This window comes from Protopterus annectens, chromosome 1.part1 (genome assembly GCF_019279795.1).
Source record: "Protopterus annectens isolate FY-2018-M chromosome 1.part1, PAN1.0, whole genome shotgun sequence".
Classification (NCBI taxonomy): domain Eukaryota; kingdom Metazoa; phylum Chordata; order Ceratodontiformes; family Protopteridae; genus Protopterus; species Protopterus annectens.
The window spans coordinates 857,329,833-857,355,731 of NC_056726.1; the positions used below are offsets into that span (position 1 = coordinate 857,329,833).

Genomic DNA, 25,899 nt, shown 5'->3' on the forward strand with positions numbered 1-25,899 from the left:
CTGCTTAGGGTAGGGGGTTAACTTGAGTAGTAAATACTACTCTAAGTTGGAGTTTTCAACTCCAGGCTGGATGCAAGTTTTAATCCTTACATTATTTTCACTTGTTCATTGTTATATGTATATAGTTTTGACATCCACAATATATTTTGTATACTCATTGTCACTACAAACAAAACTGAATCCTATACAAAATCCCATAAGAGATTTAATAAATACAGCTATATTTAAAGGTACACCTGAAAGAGGAGATGTAACATTATTTATCTTGTTATTTGTTATTTGATCATAAGATTCTTGAGTTTTAAAAATGCCAAATGACATCTTTAAAAGGAATTTCTTTAAACATTAATGGATTGTAATAAGATACATTAATTTACACAAGGCCAATCTAGTCTTCCTGCAAGAAACCCATCTCTTGAAAAAAGATATTGATAAACTAGCCACTAATAAGTATACAGTATTGGTTAGTTCAGAGCACACTCAGAAAAAAGAGGAGTGGCTATTTTATGGAATAAAAGTATGCCCATTCCTAAAACCATTAAGTCTTTTCAGGATGACAAAGGAATGTTTTGTATGGTTACAATACAAATTAATGGGAAGACTTACACTTTAATTAATGTATATTGGATACCTGGAATTGGTATTAATACAGTGAAACATCATATTGATAAGATCATATCATTCTCTATAGGGATATTATTTTAGCTGGTGATTTTAATTGTATACTACATGAAAGTGATACTACCACTATAAGGAAAAGAAGAATTACATCTAATGCAAAACATTTAAATGATTTTGCTAATTCTTATCATTTGAATGATATTAATAATCAGATAGATTCAAAATCATTACCATACACCTTTTTTCTAACAGATACAAAACTTATTCAAAAATAGATAGGGTCTTTATTTCTAACCAGATGGTAACAGATTTAATTAATTCCAAAATCATTTCATGTCCTGTATCTGATCATAACTCAATTGTTTTTGAATTCATGATAAAAAATACTCATAATGTTCAGATCAAAAGGATACCAGCATACTTAACTCAGCTAAAAGACTATAAAGAATATATACTTTCAGAAGTACAACATTTTCTAGACATAAATAATACTCCTGAGGTCTCCATTGTCTATGTTTGGGATGCCTTAAAATCATATCTATATGGACAAAGTATCAGATGGTATAATAATAAAAGGAAATCTTGGGATAAGGAATTGTTAGATATTCAAAGTAAATTAGACTCTTATAAACATAATAATAAAGAAAATATTATGGACAAGAAAGTTATTGAAGAAATAAACAAACTAAATGAGAAATACAAAGAAATTTTAACTCATAAAGTTAAAATAACTTTAGAGAAATACAAGTTTTTGTCTTATTCAATAAGCCCCAAATACTTACATAGACTTAAAAATAAAACAAAAAGATTGAATAAAAAAAACATATCAAAGAAATCTTTTCTCTAAGGAAAAAGAAGAATGTTTCTAGTATACCAGAAATACTTGATGAATTTAGAAATCACTTTCACAAGATTAACCATAACAACATTAACATGGAACCTAAAGATAAAATAAAGGAGTTTATAACCACAAACATGAATAAAAAGCTTAATAAACAACAGATTAAACTATTGGACAAGAGTATTTCATATACAGAAGTTATTACACAAATAAATAAGCTTAAATCAAACAAAGCACCGGGTAATGATGGTATTATACCAGAGATATATAAAATCCTTTCTAAAACTACATATTCATTAATACATAAGGTTTGTATTTTGGCCCAAACTGAGTTCATAACCCCCATCTTGGCAATATACATTTATTTCACCAATTTTAAAACCTAATAAAGATCCAACTAGATGTTCTTCATATCGACCCATCTCATTACTTAATGTTGATTATAAAATGTTTATGAGTATTTTTTCTGATAGATTGAAGACAATCATCCCCGGCATTATAGATATAGATCAGACGGGCTTCACTGTAAATAGAAATACTTTTGATAATATAAGAAGAACTTTAACATTAATTGATTTTGCAAATAGGAAAAAGAAAGATTTAACACTTATTAGTCTTGATATAGGTTCAGCATTTGATTCAGTAAGTTTAGTCTGTTTACCTTACTGAAATGCACAAACTTCTCTGATGCATTTGTAAATTTAATTGAGCATTTATACAAAGGAACGCTGGCTTATATTAAGGTAGGAACATATGTTTCACAAAAAATACCCATTCTTAAAGGTACAAAGCAAGGATGTCCACTTTCTCCACTATTATTCACTTTAGTAATGGAGCCTTGGGCTAATTTGATTAGAAACAGTACTGACATAGAGGGTTTTGAAATAGACGAAAATACAACATCAAAAATTCAACTTTTGCAGATGATGTTCTAATTACATCAGCAGGATCTAATTCTTCTATGCAGTCTTTATTTGATAAAATGATGAATTTTAAAAGTATTTCTGGTTTAATATTCAATGAAGAAAAACTAAAATACTACCTATATATACACGAAAAATATTCTCATTAGTGATTTTACTAAATATGTACCCAATTCAGGTCAGATAACTTATTTAGGTATAATACTATCTAAAGATATTAAATCTATTATATATAATAACTATAATACCTGTTTTCTTAATATACAAAATCTTTTTAATACCTGGAATAATATGTTTTTACTATGGAGGAGAGACTTACAATTATTAAAATGATAATATTCCCCAAGATTTTATACTTAGTACAATCAATAATACTTTCACCTACAAAAATAATTATCAAGAAACTGAATACACTAATGTTAAATTTCTTATGGGCACCTAATAGACCTAGGATTGCATTAAAGAAACATACTAATAGCTGGTCTCAAGGGGGTATTTCTTTTCCAGACTTTAATTTATATATTATCTCTTCTATTATAAAAGCTATTACTTTATTAATAGATCAGTCATATATCACAAAATGGAAAGATTATTGGGAGCTAATTAGTATGCACTTCATGAAAATCTCCTTAACACATAAAAATATGATTGTAAATAACTCCATGTTGTGGTTGCTAAAGGAATTTTGTACTTCACCTATTACACTTAAACATATGGTTTGTTACCCATTAAATATTATTATTAGTTATCGTAACTTTATATTCATGCACCCTAAGTATAGGGAATGGAATTTTATTGTATTCCCTATAATGTATACTCAGGGTATGCTTATGTCATCTACTTCTGAAGGAGCTCATTTAGCTATAGATAATGATCTAAAGTACTGGTATCAGCTGATATCTGATAATAAAGTTAAAATCTAGATTTCTTAAAACAAGAATTTGATCTAAGAGAAACTTGCTGGTTAGAGGTTCAGATCTTTAGACAACATCTCATTGATAGAATAGATCTAATGTCTATAACAGTTAAAGAATCTATTCCAAAACTGATTGATTACTTGATATTAAATTTACAGCATAAAGTTTCTGATAAAGGTAAACTTTCATATATACATAAAATTATCAGACAAGAAACTTTTTACAGTGTAGATTCATACTGGAATTATTTCACCTCTATTAATGGGGACCCACCAACTCAACAAGATAAACAATATATATTGGAATCTGTTTATAGAACTACATCTTCCATTGTCTGGAGACTTTATACATGGACATTTTTACATAGATCTTTTTATACACCTTTGATGATGAATAAAATAAATAATAAAGATAATCTATGTAAGAGATGTAATGTAGAAATTAATGCTGACTGGGCTAATATGTTTTATGACTGTATGAAGTTGAAAGAATACTGGAAGTCAATTAATGAATTTTTGCAGGCTCTTTTTACAGATAATTTCATTATTTCTAAGTCTCTTATATTATTCAACACACCTGTACCTCAATGTGTTAAAAAGATTAACCTTCCCTCGTTATGGTCTATCCTAGCAGTGGCCAGGAAAATAATAACTAGAAATTGGATTTCAAATACACCTCCTTCGTTCAATGAATTTAAAAATGTTATGAATATAATGTGCCATATGGAAATAAGCACAATTAGAATGAGAACAACTAGAAAAACATCATATTATATTGTTTGGGATAATTTACAAAATTTGTTAAAAAAATTCTAATTTCAATAGCACGGTATTTTAGTTTAATTAATTGATCTGATTGTAGTGGATGTCTTTGTAAATACTTTAGTTGTTTTGTTGAATATTATAATAATACCTATTTTTAATTACTTGTATAAAATTGTTATGATATTTCTCTTATATGTTAAAACAATAAACCTGTTTTGAAAAAAAAAGAATTATATACATTTAGAAAGTAATTAACAAGAATATATGAGTTAGAAGAGAAGTTAAAAGGAAGAATGCTATTGAAAAGAAGAGAAGATGGAAATTTGCAGGTTAAGTTGTGTAGGGTGGCAGCAGGAGCATTCCCACTGGGATACTAGATATGAGTGAAGAGTTTTTTTGAAGATAGAGTAACTAGGGGTAGTACGAATGGATGGTGGTAGGGAGTTCCAGAGTTGTGCTAGACTAAAGGATAGAAGGTGTTTGCCTGGGGACGAGCTGGTTTGTATACTTCTAGAAAATGTTGGTTGTTAGACCTTAGCACTCTGTCAGCTAGGTGCATTTTAAATGCAGAGGAAAGGGAGGGACAGAGTGAGGGGTTGAAAATGAGCTTGTGTGCTAGAGTGAGTTGGGTATAGATAAGGTGATTGGGTAGTTTTAGCCATTTTAGTTTGTGGAGAGAGGAACAGTGGTGAGTGGAGGACTTATGGCTAGTGGCAAAATTGGCGATTTTGTTGTAGCAACATGAGAGTTGAGTTTTCAGAGAGGATTGTAGATTAGTTAGGAGTGGGGCTCCATAGAGAAGGGAGGGGATGAGAAAAGATGTAGAGAGGGTGAGTTTAGTGGTGGGTGTAAGATAATGATTTTGTCGATAAAGCATGCCTAGTTTTTGATGGGTTTTTTTGATATTTAGATGTATGTGGGAGTTAAATTTAAGCTGATTGTCAATTCGGACACCAAGTAGCTTGGTCTCTGATACCAGTTCCAGAGTTGTGTTGTTATGACTAGTAATACAAAATGTGTTTTTGTTGAAAGGGGTGACTTTAGAGGGAGTAAATACCATTAATTTGGTTTTAGAAGCATTGAGTGCTAAGTGGGTTTTTTCATCCATTGTTCAGTGGTTGAAAAAGCATCTTGAGTTAGCTTTAGAAGTATGGGGACAGAAGTGGCTGAGCAAATAATGGTTGAGTCATCTGCATATTGGATGATATTAGAGAAGGGGATAGAGTTGCGGAAGTCATTAATAAATATATTAAAGAGGAGGGGACCCAATGTGGAACCTTGTGGAACTCCAGTTGGGGTATTAAGGAATGAGGAGGTGGCCTTTTTCCATTTTACTGCTTGATATCTGTTGGATAAGTAGCTGGAGAACAAGTTCAGAGAGGAAAGCGATAGGTTAAGCTTAGAGAGGTTAGATAGAAGAAGGTTGTGGGAGATAGTGTCAAAGGCCTTAGAGAGATCCAGTAAAAGGGTAGAAACACTATGACCTGAGTCTCGGGCTTTGTTTACAGTTTCCAGGAAGGAGAGGAGGGCTATCATAGTGCTGTGGCCTGGTCTGAAACCATGTTGTGTGGGGGTTAATAGGTGGTTATCAATGAGATATGGTAGGAATTGTAATTGGATACACTTTTCAAGGAGTTTAGAGATGGGAGACAGGATAGCGATGGGATGGAAATTAGTGACATTGTTATTGTTGCCTCCTTTATGCAAGGGTATGATAAAGGCCTTTTTCCAAATTAGGGGTACTGTGCTTTCTTGGATAGAGTGGTTTATTAAAATACTAATGGGGTAGGCAATTGCTTCAGCAGCTATGCTCAGGAATTGCGAAGGAATATTATCAGGAGCATTTGAACCTGGCTTCAGTTTTAGAAGGATTTTTTTATGGTAGATATGGGTATGGGTTTTAAAGAGAAAAGAGGGGAGTGGGAGGATGGGGTATTTGGGGGTGGAGGTGATGAGGAGGGAGGGAGAGTGGAATAAGAGGAAGAGGGTGCAGAGTTAGAAGATGAGAGAGGGGGTGAACTAGTGGTTGATGGTAGAGGGTAAGTAGACGAGGGTGGGGGTAAATCGGAGAGAGTAGTGGTGTTAGAGAAGGATGAGGGTTTATTTGGAAATAGAATCAATAAAAAAAGAGTTAAATTGAGTAGTCTATATCGGAAGCATTTGGGTCTGGGGTGGGGTTGTCTGGTTTACTGGGATTTAGGAGAGTGGAGATGCCTTTCCAGAATTTCTGAGGGTTTGTTTTATTATTGTTTTGGAGTAAGGAGAAGTAATTTTGTCGATCAGTGATGATGAGCTTTTTTACTTTATTTCGAAGTGCTTTGTATTCATTATGGATGAGGGGGGTCCTATTTTTCTGGTAGTATGTCCAGAGTTTGTCTCTGTGTTGCATTGTAGCAAGTGTATTTTTGGTATGCCAAGGGGCAGTTTTGGTTTTTATTCTTTTTGTTCTTAGGGGAGCGTGGTGGACTAGGAGGTTTAAGAAGGTTGTGTTGAAGTGGGCAACTGCATTATCTAGAGGAAGTGTTTTTAGACTATTCCAATTTATTGCTTTTAGAGAGTTAGAAAAAGCTGTTGGGTTAAAGTTTTTTTGGTTACGAGTAGTAATAAAGTTATGAGTATGATGAAGGGGTAAGGGGAGTCGGTGTGTAAAGGTGGGTAAGTGGTCACTAAGAGGATCGGGAAGAGTACCGCTGTCAGAGTAATAATGGGGGTGAGAGACTAAGATCCAGTCTGGGGTACTGCCACTGGAGAGGTTTTTTGAGGGGCGGGTTATAGAGTTGATAAGCTGAGAGAAGTTGTAGAGGTTAATGTTAAGTGGGTTTGAGGGAGACTGAATGGAGGCCCAATTGATATTCATGTCTCCTAGGATTATTGTTTCATTGCTGATGTTGGTGGAGAGCCAGGAGAGGATGTCTTCAAGTGTAGAAATATTATCTCCTGGGGGAATGTAGAGGGAGGCTATACATATATGCTTGTGCTTGTTGATTTGAAGTAATGTTAGTAGTAATTCAGCATTATTAAAGTGGGGAGTGGGTTTATTATAGGGAGTAACTGATAGTAAGGATGAGTATAGGAGAGCTACACCACCCCTTTTTTATGAGGTCTGTCTTTTCTAATGATAGAATAGTTGTGTGGGATTATTTCAGAGTCTTTTATATGAGATTTTAACCATGTTTCAGAGATGGATAGGATGTCAGGTTTATTGTGTGTAATCCAGGCATGCAGGTTTGGGATTTTGTTGACTATGCTTTGGGAGTTTAATGAAGTAAGTAGTATGGACTTGTTAAAAGTTGTTGAGGTAGGGGGACCTGGGTTAGGATGGATATCTCCAGATAATAGGGTGGTAATTAGATATAGGATAGAGTTAGAGAGGTAATTGGAAAGTTTAGAGTATACATTGGGCTCAATTATGATTCTGGAAGATTTGCTAGTTACTATGGGAGTAGAATGTCTATGTGAGGTAAGAAGTTTGTATGGAAAAAGTAAATTTTTTTTATGGGATATAGGTGTGGAGAAATTGGGGTGTGTGAGTGTAGGAGAGATGAGGTAAGATGGTTGGTTATGTGGAATGATTGTGAGTGGTAGATATTAATGGGCTGGGTGAGGTAGAGAATAAAGGAAAACTGTAGAAGCAGTAGCAGTAGAAAGGATATGTGTAAAGGTTTTGAAAGCATAATGAGATGAGGTTGGAAGGATTGTCAGGAGAAAACAGTAAATAATGAAAAATAAGGGGAAATAAGAAAACAGTAAGGAAAGCTTCCTGTCTGGTGGACCCCAGCCATAAACAAATTGTATAACAAAAGGAGGAAGCTACTGCAAGACAGAGCAAAATCCCATAAAGGGAAGGCATCTCTGATCAGCACCAGTAGAAAGCTACGTTCTCTCATAAAAATATCCAAGGCCAACTTTGAGAGAAAAATCGCCAAGGACACTGAAGATAACCACAAGGCATTCTTCAGTTATGTTAGAAACCTGGGCGGAAACACTCAGATATGCTCTGAGTTAGTACACATCGACAAAAAATTTACCGAACCCACAGATATTGCCAACATTCTGTCAGACAGGTTCAGTGCAAATTTCTCCCCTCCCTCACCTCCAAAAGAAGAAATACTCATCCCAGCTGAATGTAACCTCCCTGTCATCTCTGATGTCCAGGTGAGAACCGCCCTCAACAAAGCAAAAAACACAGCATCTATGGGACCTGATGGTATCCCCGGCTGCGTGATACGTGAACTCCAAGAGGAGCTAAACCTGCATATAAAAATGTTATTTAACCTTAGCCTTACTGCAGGATATGTACCTGAACACTGGCGTACAGCAACAGTGGTACCACTCCACAAGGGAGGCTCCACTACAGACCCTGGGAACTACCGCCCCATAAGCTTGACCAGCCTGGTTTGCAAAGCTATGGAAAGAATTATTATGGAACTCATAAACAATGACATTGGGGACCTACAGACACTTGATCCCACCCAGTTCGGCTTTGTAAAAGGCAGATCCTGCCTTTTGAGCCTGGTTGACTTTTTCGAAACAGTCACTAGAGCCATTGATGAGGGCAAGGCAGTCCATACAGCCTACCTGGACTTGGCTAAAGCCTTCGACACAATACCCCACTCGGAGATCATAGAAAAGCTAAACAGCTTAAAAGTAAATCCATATGTCACAAGATGGGTTGCAAACTGGCTAAAGAACAGAACCCATAAAGTCAAGATTGCGGGAGCCATGTCAGACTCAAAGCCAGTCACAAGTGGTGTCCCACAGGGCTCTGTCCTGGGACCCCTCTTGTTCAGCATTTACTTCTCAGATGTGAAAGCAAACATGGGAGGGTTGTGGCTGACAAAGTTCGCAGATGACTGCAAACTAGGCACCATAGTCGATACACCAGCTGACACATACATCCTACAGAAAGGCCTCACCAAAACGGACAACTGGTGCCAGAATCATGGCCTTAAACTGAATGCCAAGAAATGTATAGTCATCCCCTTTGGGAAAAACAAAATACCCACAAATTATCACATAGACAGTAACCCACTGAGTACCGAAAAAGTAATCAGAGACCTGGGGACCCAAGTTGATAGTGTCCTCTCATTTGACACCCACGTTGCCAAAGTGGTTAGAAAGACTTTCTACCTTGCCCACCTTATCATGAAGGGGTTCACATCCAGATCAAAGGAGGTCATCGTGCCCCTGTACTCCTCCCTTATCAGGCCCATGATTGAGTACAATGCCCCATTTGGTATGTACCTCACCCGGCACTTACAACAGCTGGAGAGACCCCAGAAGTACCTCACCAAGAGGATCAAGGGTTTCCAACATATGTCATATGCTGCCAGGCTAAAAAAACGCCAGCTCTACTCAGTAGCATACTGCCTGCTCAGAGGTGATCTGTGCCTGACATACAAGGCCATGTCCAACCAGGAATTGATGGACATGCTGCACCTCAAAAAATCAAAATCCATAAGAACCACGAGAGCCAAAGATTTAAACCTCAGTACAAACATGAATAGAACATGCTGGAGGGACAGATTCATAACTCAGAGGCTTCCCATACTCTGGAACAAAATCCCAGTCCATGTTAGGCAGAGCCCCTCACTGACTCTCTTCAAGAGAAATCTTGACGAGTGGATGGGAGATCGTAGGTTTACCCTGGGGGTCACCCCTGTATCGCTACTTAACAAAGGCACAGTAAACTAATTTTAATAAGTAAGGGGTCTTCAATGTGTCACTACTAGACAAAGGCACAGTATTCTAAATTTATTCTATACACCTTAGTACCACTACATGGGGTGGCGAAAGCCACATCTTTAGGGCTAGGCTTGCAAATGCCTCAGGCAGAAAGCCTAGTATTAAACTATGAAACTATAATGAAAAAGAAGAGAAAAGGAAAAAAAACATACAGTAGGAAAGACAAAAAAAGGCCTGGGGAGAGGGTGAACTAGGTGAACACAAAACTGAAGTAGAAGAAAAAATATAGAAGGAAAAATGCAGGAAGAGAGGTGAGGAGAAAGGATTGATATCAATTTTTTTTTGCATTTCTAGCTAGTGAAAAATCTAATTCTGAGGATTATTTGTACATAAGCCCCAAAAAATATTCAACTGGAGAAAGAGTAAAAATTAGAAAGGAAAATTAAAAAATAAATATTCCTATAATCTTAAAAAGAAGGAAAAACAAAAATTTTAGAGTGCTTTCAGTAAATGTGAGCAGTATTATTAATATTTTAAGAAGGATAGGGATATTAGAATGGTGCCCTAAATGTGATGTGAATGTTATTCTGTTAGGGGATGAAAGAGTCCTATCAAATGAAAACAGACTGCAAATAGAAACCGTGTGGGGTGGAAATGTAATATGGAACTTAAGACGTGTTCTTTGTTCTGGAGTGGCTGTGTTGTGTAAAATAAACTGTGAAAATACTAGCTGTAAAGTTGGTAATGATGGGAAGGTTAACTGTTGTGGATGTGAGATGAAGAGAATGTGCTTATAGAATTATATCATTATATGGATATATAACTAGTAAAACAAAAAACAGGAACAGAAGCAAGTATGCAGTTTCAAACACCGTAAAGGTTTTAATACAAGTTTTTAAGCGCTTTTCGTCAGCCCAACAGTTGACTTCTTCAGAAACAAGTAGAACCGTTAAAAAGTTCCTTATATATCAAACTCAGTTATCAGTCACTAATTACATCAATCATATTAAAAGAGCAATGTCTAGTTGTAGCCTAAGATAATAAGATAAAATAAGCAGATAGTTAAAAAGCATCCCTACATATATTAAATAGACAAGCACTAAATAGTTGTGAATAAGTACATATTAATTGTGTGTGAATAAATTGAGACACCTAGACAATCAACAATAAATGTTAATATACATACACCTAATAAAAAAGTGTTGTTAGCAAACCAACACATTTACATTACATCACCTCTTAAGACTACTTAGTTTCAAAACACTACTAATCGAGCAGGACTCGTTCAGGCCCGGGTAAGTGTAAGCATTCAACCTCACCTGACAAGCTAGTTCAAGTTCCTCAAGTTTAAGAGGTCTCGGGCCACCCCTACTGTCAATTTTTGTTTGATCAATAATAGTGAATTTGAAAGCATGATCATTATGGCAAGAGATATGTTTTGCTAATGTGTTCTCAAGTTTACATTTCTTAATGGCATATTGGTGTTCGTACATTCTATCGCATAGTCTTCTCTCAGTTTTTCCTATATAGAAGGCTGCACAGGATGTATACCTTGCTAAATATGTAACAAACGTGGAATTACAATGAAATCTACCCTTTAGCTTGTACAGTATACCATTAATCTGGAAAGAGTTTGTTGTTTCTACGAGTTTGCAAAAGTTGCAGTTTAAACATTTATACATACCAGGGTTTCTAACAGTGGGCATGTCTTGTTGTTCTAGTAAGGTTTTAAGGTTTTTTCCTCTCCTAAATGTCACTCTGGGACATTCACCTACTTTCTGGTAAACATTAGGGTACATCTTAAACAGTTCCCAGTTTTTCTGAAGGATAGCTAAACATGCATTACTGTGTATACTAAATGTAGTGATGAAATTCATAAAGGTATTTGCTTCCTCATGACTAGTAGTTCGAATAGTGTCATCATTAGTTTCATCGAACATGTTACCTAAACGTATAGGTGACATAACGGGTTTTACACCCAAAAGTGGGACATAGACTCTGTCACGTCTCTTATCCGACACCTCTTGTATAAGCAAGTCTAAAAGGGATTCAGGGTACCCTCTGTGGAGAAACATACTCTTAAGTACTCTACACTCATCATCAAACTCGTCATCCAAGCTAATCATTCTAGATGCTCTCACCAACTGGCCCTTGATGACCGATCTCTTTTGGTGAAAGGGATGGCTACTTGTATAGTGGAGAAAGGTATTAGAGTACATGTTTTTCCTGAAAATCCTTGCTGTGAACCTATTCAAAACATAATTCGTGTTTAAACATATGTCGAGGTATGCAATAGTGTCTAGATTGAATGTGGATGTAAATTGTAGGAATTCAGTAGTACTATTGAAATATTCCAGTACCAACTTGCTCTGGTCTTCATCTCCATCAAACAAGATGAATATGTCATCCAGGAACCTAGTGTAGAAAATGAAGGTATTGGAAAACTTGTTGGCTTTAAAGACATATTCTGATTCCCAATATGCCATGACTAAGATGGCTATACTACATCCACAAGGGGACCCCATTGCTACCCCTACTTTTTGTAAGAAAAACTCATTCTGAAGCATCAAGTAGTTGTTAGTAAGTACTAGGTCTATAAGCACCGAAACCAATTTAATTTCTCTACTAGTTGCATTATGTCTTTTCAGCGTGAAGACCACCCATTCTAGTGCTATTTTGTGGGGGATACAGGTATACAAGTCCTTCACATCTATGGTGAGGAAGTTGTAATTCACGTTGAAATCAAGTGATCCTATTTTTTCCAGAAATGACCAAGACTCTTTACATATTTCAGACTCATTTAATAGGTATTTCTGTAAAATAGTGTCCACAACTTTAGCACAAGAATAGGTTGGAGACCCTCTACTATCCACTAACGGTTTCAGTGGTGGGTCCTCTATACATTTATGAATCTTAGGAATGCCGAAAATACATGGATATCTAGGAAACTAAGTTGACACATAGTTGTAAATCTTTTGGTCGATACTACCATCAATAAATAAGTCCTCGATAAATTCCTTGATAGTTTGATAGGCTTTGTTTACTTCTGATTGTGAACTAGTAGTGTATGCTTCAGTGTTAAGCAACCTATCCATACGATGTTGATAATCAGAAGTGCTGAACACTACCAACCCCCCACCCTTATCTGTCTTGCAAATACGTAAGCCCTGTGATCTAAAAAATTGTAAACAATCACGCTCATCATTGTTGATATTAGAAGTGGGGGTGCGCACAGACCTAGTCATGTTAGTATATCTAATATCCAGTTCACAACACTTCTCAAACAACCAGATGTAGTGGAGGGTTGTAAGTGCTGGGGACATTAAATTTGTCCTAATGACCAGAATGCATTACATTGCCCATTGATAAGTTAAAATTGAGTTTCTAGTGTAGGATTTAATGTCCACCATAGTGTCCACTATATTCCATGGTTTAGATGGCACAAATGTCAAGCCTTTTGACAAAATGTCGACCATGTCAGTACTAAACTGAGTAGTGCTAAAGTTGTAAAGTTTAAAGTCCCCTGCTTTGTTCAAAATAATCACCGGTTGTTGTGGGTTAGGCCAATCCTCGTAATGACTAAGTCTCAAATTGTCAAAGTCCAAGGCATTCTGAGTGTCAAAACTCAAAATGGACTGGTTATCGCGTGTGTTAGAACTAGTAAGAGATGAAAAAGGTTCTAAACAAGTAGGCCATTGTTGAGGTGTTAATTCTTGTATTTGTTGAATCTCCGGTTGCCCTGGTGCTGGGGTTGTTGGAAGTTCTTCTGTTTTGGTCTTGCCCCCGTATGGGGGCTTTGCTGAAAATTTTGCTGTTGGTAAGGTGGATTGTGACCAAAGTGGGCACTACGTAGCCTCTCACTCCAGGGAACCTCTCTTAGTTCAACATCAGATACAAAGCCCAAAGGTCTATAGTTACTGTGTATATTAGTGTTGGCTACATTCTCACAGGGGGAACCCCCTTCCACCAGATTGTCACCACTATTAATTGTAGTTTCGTCCTCACCCGCATTAGCTGTAATTGGTTGGTTAGAGTGAACGTTCCCTTTTCTCCAAACCTGTGCTGGTGGTGGGTTAGGATAAGCAGTACCTGAATTATATGCCTTACAGTCTCTTTCCAATTTTTTGAGTTTGTTAGATTTCAATTTGAGCATGTACTGATCAATGCTAGTAAACACATGGTCATACTCATATTTATATCTGCCAAATTCATAGTGTGTTTGAATGGTTTTACCCAATTCTGTTGCATAGCATGACAAATCTTCTACCCATAAGGTATAATGTTTAATCATAATTTCAATGAGTTCAAATCCTTGCCGGTCAAATAGTTTTACCAAGTCAATCTGGAAAGCAGAACCAGCCTCCAACCCAGTAGGATACGGAGCGCGCCTCAAACCTTTAGGTACAACTCTCCAAGAAAGACATTCTCGGAAGTATGAGATTTCGAGTTGTAACTTCCTAAGTTTGAATAGGCAAGCATCAAATAGTTTGTTTATTATTAATACTGTCAGTGTTGATACTGTTATTGTAATCAGCCAAGTTACCAGCATGAACAATGTTAGTTTCATTAGATAGGTGAAATCCGTTGTTTAACCAGGCTGATAAAGAAGTAAAAGTGTTATTACCTTTCAGTCGAATCGGACTCACAGTGCTCCGGCCACCCGTCTCACAATGTTGTGGATCCTCAGGGTTTGAGCCCGTAGACGGAAGAGTTGGGCCCGCAAACAAAGGATCACCTGTTGTTGGTGTGTTCAAATCTCTTAGCTGGTTCCTTGCAATCACGTTTCCGTCCCCAGACTGGTTCGTTACAGTCGGGTTAACATCCTTAGTTGGCTGAACATTTTTATGTTGTACTGGTGATTTAGCAATATTATTAACATTATTATTCTTTACAGCAGGAACCTGGTTCACTTCACATAAAGTAGTAGGTTGTTTAAAAGCCGGTAAATCACCAGACTTTTTGTTTGAGCTAACCGGAGGTTCACCAGGTGGCCTCTCAGCTCGAACATCAGTCAATTTCTCAAGCCGGCTAGCATTAACATCCAAATACTGTATTAGATGATGTGGTAGTTAACATAAAAAATATACTTGCAGTGTCTTTATTTGGGATTTAAAGAGAAAAATGTTAAAATGAAAGGGAAGGATGTAAAAAATACAGGAAGTGATAAAATATGGCAAATTAGCTCTGTGGAAAAAAGTCAATGTACTTAGAAGAGGGTCACTTGGATATGAAACTGATTATTTTGCATTATCAGAAGGCTTGGGAGTGATACAGTTGTGATAGGTTTTTCAAATGATTTAGCAATATGGATGGAGGTGATGGAGGACAGGCAGTACATTAAAACTGAAAAAGGAATAAAAAAAGAATAAATAAGAAGTTATGGAATTAAACTGGAAAGTGGGAAGGATTAAAGTTAAAGAAGAATCATATAACCATGAAGGACCTCTATAAAAACTGGTCTGAATAGTGGACTGAATTTAAAAAGAAGTATGAAAGTATGTTTTTCCATTGGTAGGATGATGTAAGACAGAAATAGAAATGGAAGTATGCAAGAATGTATAGAAAATTTAGAGAATTTAGAGAATAATAAAAGTGAGAATTGTGATATGGAAAAAATATATAAAAGAAAGCAAGAAAAACTGAGACATTACTTTTTAGGCAGATATATTGTTTACAAGGGAAGTTGTATCTGCATATTAGGGTAAAATAGCAAAAGAGAATATTATTATAATGAGGGGAATATAAAATGAAAAGGAGAGGTAAAAAGAACACAAGAGCAAAGTATGAGTATTGTAGCACAGCATGTGGAAAATATGTATAAGAGTAAAAAGAAGGAAAATAACACAGAATATGGCGTAAAAGAAACTAGTACAAGTTCAGGAAGAATTTGAAAAATAAATTAATATTAGTCAATTGGATGAAGTACTTAAGAAAATAAATGCTGATTCAGTATCTGGCCCAGATGGTATTTGGTATGGAATTTACAAGAAATTAATGGATTGGCAGAGAGAATATTTTGTAAATGTACCGAATGAATGATTCTAGCAAGAGTTTTTTTCTTTTTATGAACAGTTATGTAGTGGGATATTAAAGATATTAACATTTATAGGGAAGAAAGACGAATGGTTGAAGGAAGTGTTAGTTTATGAAGAATTGTGTAGCGGGATATTCAAATTTATATGGAAGAAGGATGAGAAGAATATAATAAAAAATGGAGACCCATCATACTAAATAACATAGATTATAACATGTTAGAAGGATATAGAGAATGGAAGAAAGGATGATGGATATTATAGAAGAAAGTATATATATATATATATATATATATATATATATATATATATATATATATATATATATATATATATATATATATATATGATGTAAAAGGAAAAGGATGTCAAGAATTGTTATTGGTTATAAGAGAAATTGTGGATGATATTATAAGTAAAAGGGAGGAAGTGAAACTTGGTAGGTAATATTAGCAAGGCATTTCATACAGTAGGAAATGATTCTATGTGGCATGCTATGGAGAAATATGGAATGGGAAACAGAATAAGGACAGTGCATATGTCAACATATCAAAATAAAAGAGTGAGAGGTTTAGTGACTGGGTGGCCAAGTAAAGAAATATGAAGAAGACAAGGATGTCCAATGTATGGATAATTGTTTGCATTAGTAATGAAAGTGATAGCAAGTGAAGTTGCATATAAAATGAAAAATGCTGGATATATGATGCAAAAGAAGGTGGTAATTCCAGTAATTTTGACATACGCAGACAATATAGTTATACTGCTAGGAACAAAATGTGGACGAGGCAAGTGTTGGTTTGTCTGAATGGATGTTTAAAGGAGATGGGAATGATGATGAATAAAGATAAATGTAACTAGTGTGGGGAGAAAGGACAAGTGTGTGTGAGTGTGTGTGTGTGTGTGTGTGTGTGTGTGTGTGTGTGTGTGTGTGTGTGTGTGTGTGTGTGTGTGTGTGTGTGTGAGTGTGAGTGTGATGTGGTGAAAATTGGGGGGGGTGTATTTTTTCCAAGTACAAAACATTCTGGGAGTTAAGAATAAGAAAAAGAGAAAAAGAATATGTAAATGAAGAAATTAAAAAAATATATCAAGAAAAACACTAACATGGAAAAGAAAAAATGATGATACAAAGAAAAATAGAAGTATGTGATATAATTTGATAAAGCAATATTGTTATGTGAATCCATGGGAAAAATTACCAGAAAAAGTGATTAAAACCATTAAAGTAAGGAAGAAGTGATGTATCAATATTGTAGAATGTTGGGAGTTCCTATGGAGACTGGTGATAAAGATGTTACCAGTAAAGGGGAATATGCTACATAGGATCATAGTATCATAGGATCATAGGAACTTACTAGGCTAATGTCCCTAGGGTCTTTACAAGCCTATCCAAGCTCTACCCTTATTTCCAAAAAAACACCTGAGGTGAATTTAAGGATATCCATCCAATCATCCAGACTGCATTTGAAGAGGGGAAGTGAGTGAAAGAGTATGTTTATTTTGTGGGGAGGAAGAGAAAACAGAGTATATATTTTTTCAAAAGTAAAGCAGCAGTGAAACTCTGAAAAAAAAGTTTTGTGAAGAATTTTTTTTGAAAATATTAATGGCATAAACAATATAGATATGAGGTTCCCCTTCACAAAGTCAAATGGCCACAATCTCAAAATGCATATGGTCGAGACCATAAGCTCGAAATTGTAGAGGCTCGACTGTGTGAATGGGGAATGGCATACAGTGCAGAATGGGAGATTTCCTTTCTGCGCTGTAGTGCGATCTCGGAGTTGGAATAAATAAGTAGTGGAGAGTGTGGGGGGTGCATGGGGGCTTTTTTGTGTTACGTTTTTTTTTTCTTTCCCTTTCATGAAGTCGAGCTTCTGAAATTGGAGCATATGGCGTCGGCCATATGCATTTCGTGTTTCGGAACGTTCGTGAAGGGGAACTAGATATAAATATGATTATGTATGGATATTAAAAGGACAAGAAGAAAGAATATGGGAGAAGAGTGCCTAAGACTTTATTTTATGTAGTATGGATTCCGTGGAATGAAAGAATGAATGAAATGTTGTTTAATGGAAAAAAGATATATTGCAAAAAAATTACACTATGATTGTGGAAGAAGTAGTACGGGTCAGTTATGGAAGAATAACACTGAGGATGTTATAAGAAAATGATAGTAAAAAAAAAACAACAACAAATAGAAGTGTGTGTGTGTGTGTGTGTGTGTGTGTGTGTGTGTGTGTGTGTGTGTGTGTGTGTGTGTGTGTGTGTGTGTGTGTGTGTGTGTGTGTGTGTGTGTATACCTATGGATCTCATTAGACTCACAAAATTTTCACTTCTGCAAATCGTACTTGACCGACTCCACTTCCGGGAAACCAACAACTTGAAGAGCAGGATGAACTTTGCCCTTTCCCCAGTGTAGTGTGATTTTGGAGTTGGTATATTTAGTTAGGGGGTGTGGGGGTGAAACCCCCCACTTGGCTGGGTTTAATTTCCCTTTGTTGAGGTTTTCTCCCTGGTGGGCAAGTGGTTCATTTCCCAGGGAAAGAATTTCAGTAGTCCTTGCTTTCAGAGGAATTTGTCTTTTGCTGAAGTGGAGTCAACCAAGTATGATTTGCAGAAGTGAAAATTCGATGAGTCAAATTATATATCTATATAGTTTAACTTCAGAAAGTTGAGTTACAGAAAACTCAAACTTCATATGGCCGAGACCATATGACTGAGTTTCAGAAACTCGAAATTCTGAAGTTCAGTAAAATAAAAAAACAAAGACATATTTGCAGGGAGGCAAGCCCCCTGCACCCTCCCTAATTAAATATACCATCTCCGTGATCGCACTATAGCGAAAAAACAGGAAATCTCCCATTCTGCACTTCTGCATACAGAGCGTAACAAGAGATTTCCCTTTTCCCCACTGTAACTCGATCTTGGAGTTGGTATATTTAAGTAGGAGTGAACTTCAGAATTTCGAGTTTCTGAAACTTGATCATATGGTCTCGGCCATATGATGTTCGAGTTTTCAGTAACTCGACATTCTGAAGTGAAACCATATATATATATATATATATATATATATATGGATCACCTTCAGATGAACACAAATCACCGACACCAAAAGACCAACAAAAATACCGACAACGCCAATACCATTACACCAACACACCAACACAGTACACTACATAACATATCCACTAGCCCTAACCCAAACCCTAAACCTAAAGGTCCGACACACACTTACCTACTCCTACCCTAACCTAACTAACCCCAAGGTCCGACACTACCACACTCACCCTACCTGCACCTAACCCTAACTCACTTACCCTAACCCCAAGATCCGACACTACCGCACACTCACCTACCTGAACCCTAACCTAACTCACTTAACCCACCCCTAAACCCACAGTCCCTCACTTAACCCACCCTAAACCCACAGTCCCTCACTATCGCACACTTATCTGTCCGCTCCCTAACACTAAATCCTCACTCTATGGTTCTCACCTTGTCGGTCATCTGCGTTGTCAGTGTTTTCGACCCGGATTCCGTGTCGGGTGAAATGCATCTGAAGGTGATCCATATATATATATATATATTTATTTATACAGACACACACACACACACACACACACACACACACACACACACACACACACATATATGTGTGTGTGTGTGTGTGTGTGTGTGTGTGTGTGTGTGTGTGTGTGTGTGTGTCTGAGTGTGCACCTGTACATATCTACATGTTTGTAAATATGTTAACAATGTATTTTATGTTGTGTTAAAAAAAAAAAAGGATTCCTACTCTTTTCAAAAGGTGCCATGGGATATTTTCCACAAAATCAAGCAGATGGGGCCTCACTCTAATGTTTCATCCAAGGAACAGGACACTCAGGAATACAGCACTGCAGTCTCAATAATTAATCTACCTGGTATGGAAGTAGAACACAAAGCCTTCTGCACTAAAGGCAAATGTGGGGCTCATTGTGCCACTGTCACTACATGTGCTAGAGGATGCTTTATATATACTGAACAAAAATGGCACACATTTAAGTTGTGAAATTCTTTATTTTCAGTGGTAGCCAGTGGAGAAGGGAGAAAAGACAGAGATTATATAAGCTGAGGTGTGTATATGAGGCAACAGTCAGTATTCTTAATACATAAAATGATATGGAAGTTTATACCATCACAGCTGTGGCTCAGCAGCCTCTACAGACATACATTAATAAGTTTTTCCCCATTTAACTTGTGTATTCTAGTTTGTATTTAGCTCCATTTATAGTGCTATTTTATAGGCCATATGTTTTGTGTCCACAAACTAAAACTGCAGACATGCTACATCAATTATAATAAACTGCTGTCTGCTTCTTGGGGTGTACATTTCAGCATAATTGTATCTTAGAACCCTCCCAGGATGCACAGTAGTAAGGCCCACCCAAAACCCATACACCAGCCAACACCCAGTGATAGGTACGAATATTTCAGAATATTTATGGAAAAGTTATGAATATTCATCTGGTATTCAGCACATTAGCTTAGGGAACTAAATATTAAGCTAAATAAAATATTGAAGTCAACATTGGTTTTTACATTCATTTCTTAAAACTAATGCTAAAGGAACAGCACTATAACTGGAACTTAAACAAAGCTACCCAAGTACAGACTACACACTACAAAAGTGAATAATGAATATTCATTGGATATTAGGTGCATTAGCTCAGGAAATAAATATTGAACTAGATAACTAAATATTGAAGTGAACATTGCTTTATAAAGTCAATTCTTAAAAGTAATTCTAAAGAAATCAATACATAAATACTACGTACACTCAACTACTGAAGCAACAGTACTATTTATTTATTTTATTTTATTTTATATTTGGTTACTGGGTAGTGTCCTGCTGGGTTGGTAGCCCCTTTTCAGTGGAGACCGCGGGAGAAAAACTACAGAAAAAAACATAGATAAAAAATAGAGAAATCACATTAGAAAGAATAAAAATACAATACACATTATATGGAAATAAATAAAAGACTAGATAATATTCTTACATTATAGCTACAAAATTAGAAATGTAAACCACAGGGATTTAGATAACTAAGTAAAAACAGAAAGACTGAAACAGGCAATTAGCAGACCTGACAAGGCATGTATATACAGTGACATAGAATGTTAAAACATTGAAACTTTGGAATTCTGATAATTTACAGTGCAATAAACAGTGAGGAAAAAAATCAGTTTTAACATTTAATAAAAAAAATATCAGTTGAGCTGAAAAAGTGAAATGAGCATAGGAGAAGAAATTAGTAGGAGAGAGGAGTTATCCAGTTCTAAGTAACTGTTTACTTACAACTGAACGAAATGTACACCTCTAACTGCTTTGTCTATTGAATGAACCAACTTGCGTAACAGTAAAAAAATGTATAACAGCACTATAATTGTAAACTGACTTACTACAGAAATAAATATACAATTGTTGTCATTTACCTGAAGATACATGAAAATATGAACAGAAACAAGGCACTGGACAAGCATTCTTATGATTAACTCTGTTTAATAAAATACTAAAAAATGGACAAGAATATGGGGTGCGTATTTATTAATACCTAACACAATCCTTCAGTAGGGGTAGGGTTAGGGTTTTCCCTTGTGTGCCAAGTGCTAAGACTGACCTGCATTTCAAAGGGCAGGATAGATGCTTTTCATCTATAAGGTGTAAAATGCTACTTTAGCAGGAAACATCCTGGGGAAAGCAATGTGTTTTTAAAAGTGCACCTTCACTTCACCTTCTCTTAAAAAGATCCATTGCCCTAAGGCAAAGGGAAATGTCTTAGAACTTATATTCAACACCTGCAGCATTTAATTCATTTAGCTCTGGAGCCTCTTGGTCTCAAGAGCATTCACAAATCATATGTACAGGGGTGATTTCCATATATGTCAGTCAGGAACTGATGTATGCACGATGTCACTGTCAAATCTGCATGGCAGTCAAACATGCGTTATTTACATACAACATCATGGCCATTTGGCATGTCAACCACACAGGCCACCCCCATTTCTAAGCAGTCCGTCAGGGGGGTGGGGTACTACAATACAACTATGCCTCCATTTCTGCCTTTGTACAAGAATGTAATGCTCTCCTCCACAATAAGCCCTTGCCAGGAACTGTGCTCATGACAAAAAGGCTGCACAAAGCATAGCCACAAAAGGAATTAAGAGTATATTGCAAAATGCATTTCATGAACTTTCATTCCCATGGATTCAAAAGGAAGCAGATGTTTAGGATTAACAATTTGTAACGACAGCCCCAGCAGCATAAACTTAGTACCTGTAGCCCAGGTACACTGCAGTGTAAATGCACTCTAATTTAACATTCTTTTTTACATTTTAACTAATCAAAATGGGGTTTACAAGGATGCACTTGTTTTTTAAAGGCAAATGTCTTATTTAGGAATGAAGCTAAATTCAGGTACCGATTGTTCTTTTTGGTATTGAATATACCTGCAACACGTTTTCAATCATTTTTAGTACAGTACATATCTGTGACACATTTTAAATCTGTATGCTATAGAACATGCTTGTAACAGATTTTAAATCCTTTCTGTTACAGAATATATTTGTAACACATTTTAAATTTGTTTTGGTACAGAACGTTTGTAAAATATGTTAAATCCTTTCTGGTACAGAACATATTTGTAATACATTTTAAATCTTTTAGAAAAAAGAAAAATGTGCTCATGCACCTTCATACTACAGAGACAGACTGCACTACATATTCCCCAACCGGTGATATTTTTTAATAATTCTTAGCCAAAGACACTATGGTCTACATGGGCATGAACTAATGCATTTTATCTGAAATAATTCAATTTCTCATAATCGGTGCTACCTGGACCTTAGAAAGCAGACCATATTGCTTGTTCTCTGATGAGTCACAACAAAATGCTTCTCAAACAGTGATGGCGAGAATCCCTGGGGATTCCAGTTCTTATTTCAGGATATGCCAAAGTAAGTCTCAAAATGTTCTATATTTATTTTCTGATAGTATTTCTACTGTGAGATCAGCATAATACAAAATAATTTCAACAATGAATATTAGGTCTTTAAGTATAAAATAGTGGTGAAGCTATAATAATGTGCTGAAAGAAGTCTTTCTTGTAATATGCATGTACATCTTTGTGTGTGTGTGTGTGTGTGTGTGTGTGTGTGTGTGTGTGTGTGTGTGTGTGTGTGTGTGTGTGTGTGTGTGTTTTCCCAGTTAATGATGGGGTAGTTGAAATCACCTATTATTAGGGTGTTGGGTTGTACCCTAATACTTTCCAGTGTATCAAGAAATGAGGAGTGGGAATCCTGGGGCAAGGTGGGGGGTCTGTAGCAAGCTACAGTTTGGTTTGAGGTCTTGCCCAGAGTTAGTTGCACTTGGATAATCTCGGATGCATTATGCTGTGCAACTAGCCTGGAGTTGTGGATATCCTTAATGATAATGGACAAGCCTCCACCTTCAGTGCTTCGTTCCAGGTTAGGTGGCCGAAAGGCGTGGTATGAATTATAGCCTGGTAATGCAGGGGTGCTCTCTGGAGCTTTGAACCAGGTCTCTGTCACTGCACAGATGTTGATGTTCTCCATTTTAAGGAGTGCCTCGAGTGAGTGCTTTTTGAGGTTTAGACTTGTAGCATTACCCTCATATTTTGCTTGCTTGTACCTGTTACAGTGGTGAATTTGTCATTTGAACCTTGCCTAAAAAAGGCACTATAGGGGTGGCAAGAGCCTTAGCCAGTATCCGGAATCCCAAGGGCGATAGGTGCAGACCATCTCTGGCAAAGCATCGTGGTCTGTCGATCATGTCGTCCCAGGCAGACAAATACTGGATCCCGTTAGAATGACACCAGAAGCTTAGCCAATTGTTGAAGTCAATCATTTTAGAACACTAAGATACCATCTAGTATATAAGAGATATTGCAAGCCCTTTACTTGGCTTGACAGAAATACAGTGTGATTAAATCTGGCACCTATGTATTACATTACTACTTTACATAACTGTAGGTTGACTAGTAAAATAATTACAGTACTGAGCCAAATTCTGCACTTTGAAATTAAAAGTTCTAACAAGATTATTCTTTTACATTAAAAGCAACAGCATCAGAAGCACTGCATCTAGACCTCTTGTTATTCTGTAAACTATTCATTATATTTGTTGTCAGAGAGAAGGAAGGTTGTCAAGAATAAAGGTATCAGAAGTACTAGGCCAGATCCCAGAAACCTTACATAATGAGAACAGTGTGGTAGAGGCACTCTGTTCTTACTACACCGAACTTTGCAATCCATCTTGCCTCTCAAGATGATATTACCTTAGCTGCAGTTTTCAACCAATTCAATAACTTGCAATGCCAATGAATTTAATTCAAAAGAGTCCCACTATTCAAGAAATTGTTAATTAGATTCCATAGCAGTCTATGTTAATGAATCTTATTACTTAAAAAAAAACAAGCTTCTCTGAGGATATAGCAGTCACTGACTCCAGCTGAAATTCTTGGGTGCAGCAGCTTTATCTGAATTGCAGTCAGATCGGTCTGATATATAGGATCAAATGACGTTACTAGGCTATTAGTCCTGAGGCCCTTACAAGCCTAGCCAAGAATTTAGCACATTTTCCAACAAGTCGGTACCCTATGCCACTGTCCAGCAGGGAGACAGGTGAAATTCCAGGGGTGTATTTTCTGTTCCCCATCCAATTATCCAGGTTGCACTTAAAAAGGTTTAATGAGATACTCTGCTTTATGTGGAGAAGGAGTCTATTCCACAAAAGGGGGAGTCTCTGGGACACAAATCTGTCCTGCCAACAAGTCCTATTGATGTCACAGACCGGGTTGAGGTCTTGCGTACAGGTTACTAGAGTGGAGCTTGACTTGTGGATATGCAGCAGTCCCATCAGGGCAGAGTCTGAGATTGCTTTGTATGCCAGACAGATATAGCTAGAGGCTGACAGCCATGGACTCCACCTACAGGGTAAACTGGTGAATACAGACATGATGGCCAGCACAACTGTCATGCCTGCATGCCTCCCTTGCAAGAAGAGGGACAGATGTGTGGGGACAATAATCCACCAGGGAATTAAATATATATTTTTTTACAAAAGAATACTGAGAACTATCATTAAAGGGCTTTGGAGATGGCTCATACTACACACCTCTGTGCATGAGCCCAGTCTCAGGGTCCCACCTTCAACTCCTGACACCTGCAGTACAGCTCCATCTCTAGGTAGAACTCGGTAATATACCACTAGAGGCTGTCCAATTTCCCACCAGGTGCTGGCTGTAATACCTAGTCTACATACAGATAAAATTGTCACTTCAAAAACCCAACCCAATCCATTGACTATAATGGGATTGTCCATTGTCAGCCTTTTACTTTGTCTGTCTTTGTCAATGTACAAAGCTGATGTAGATCTGCATAACAAACCGGATTCCTTTTTTGGAATTGTCGGCAGATCTCTGGCATTCCTGATTCGCTTTTGCAGAATGAAGACTGACACAGCACTATGTTCTGGATCCGGGTATGAAGTAACTTCTCAGCGTAGCTTCTTATTCCACACCTGTCATCTTTTGGAATCTGGCCCATTATTTACAGGTTTAGAACATGTCAGATGCCCATCTTTTAAAGATCTGTGATGGCAAGTAAAATGTATTCCCATAAATTTAGTATGTGGTTTAAGTATTTTGGTATTGTCACGGTTTTGCAGCACACAAGATCTAGACTAGATAATAGATTTCAAAGCTCCTGCATGAAATGGGCAACAGGAGACAAAACTGATGCTTCTGTGGTAAATTTAGTCATGTTTACAAATGACATCAGCCTTTTCAATAATTGAAACATAACACAATGACTTTGTGCAAGCATCTATGCAATCAGTTATATTCTGTCAGTTTTTGCATATCTACATGTATATTTTCCCCACATCTGCATGGATGTTTTCTAAATAGTAGAGTTCCCTCAGTTCTCCACAAAGTATGCTGACAGAATAACTACTGTAAGTTTTTCACATTTCACATTTAGCATAGCACATTTAGCCTAGGTAATGAGGTATAGAAATGAACAGTTTACTTTCCCAGCTATCAAATTAAAAAAAAAACAAAT

General features: G+C 36.6%; 1 protein-coding gene across 16 annotated transcripts in view; it reads right to left on the bottom strand.

Moving 5' to 3' along the window:
• The window catches only part of LOC122807764 (CUGBP Elav-like family member 4), a 2,333,978-nt gene that overhangs the window by 646,485 nt on the left and 1,661,594 nt on the right, over positions 1–25,899 (bottom strand). The gene's annotated exons all lie outside the window — the stretch shown is intronic.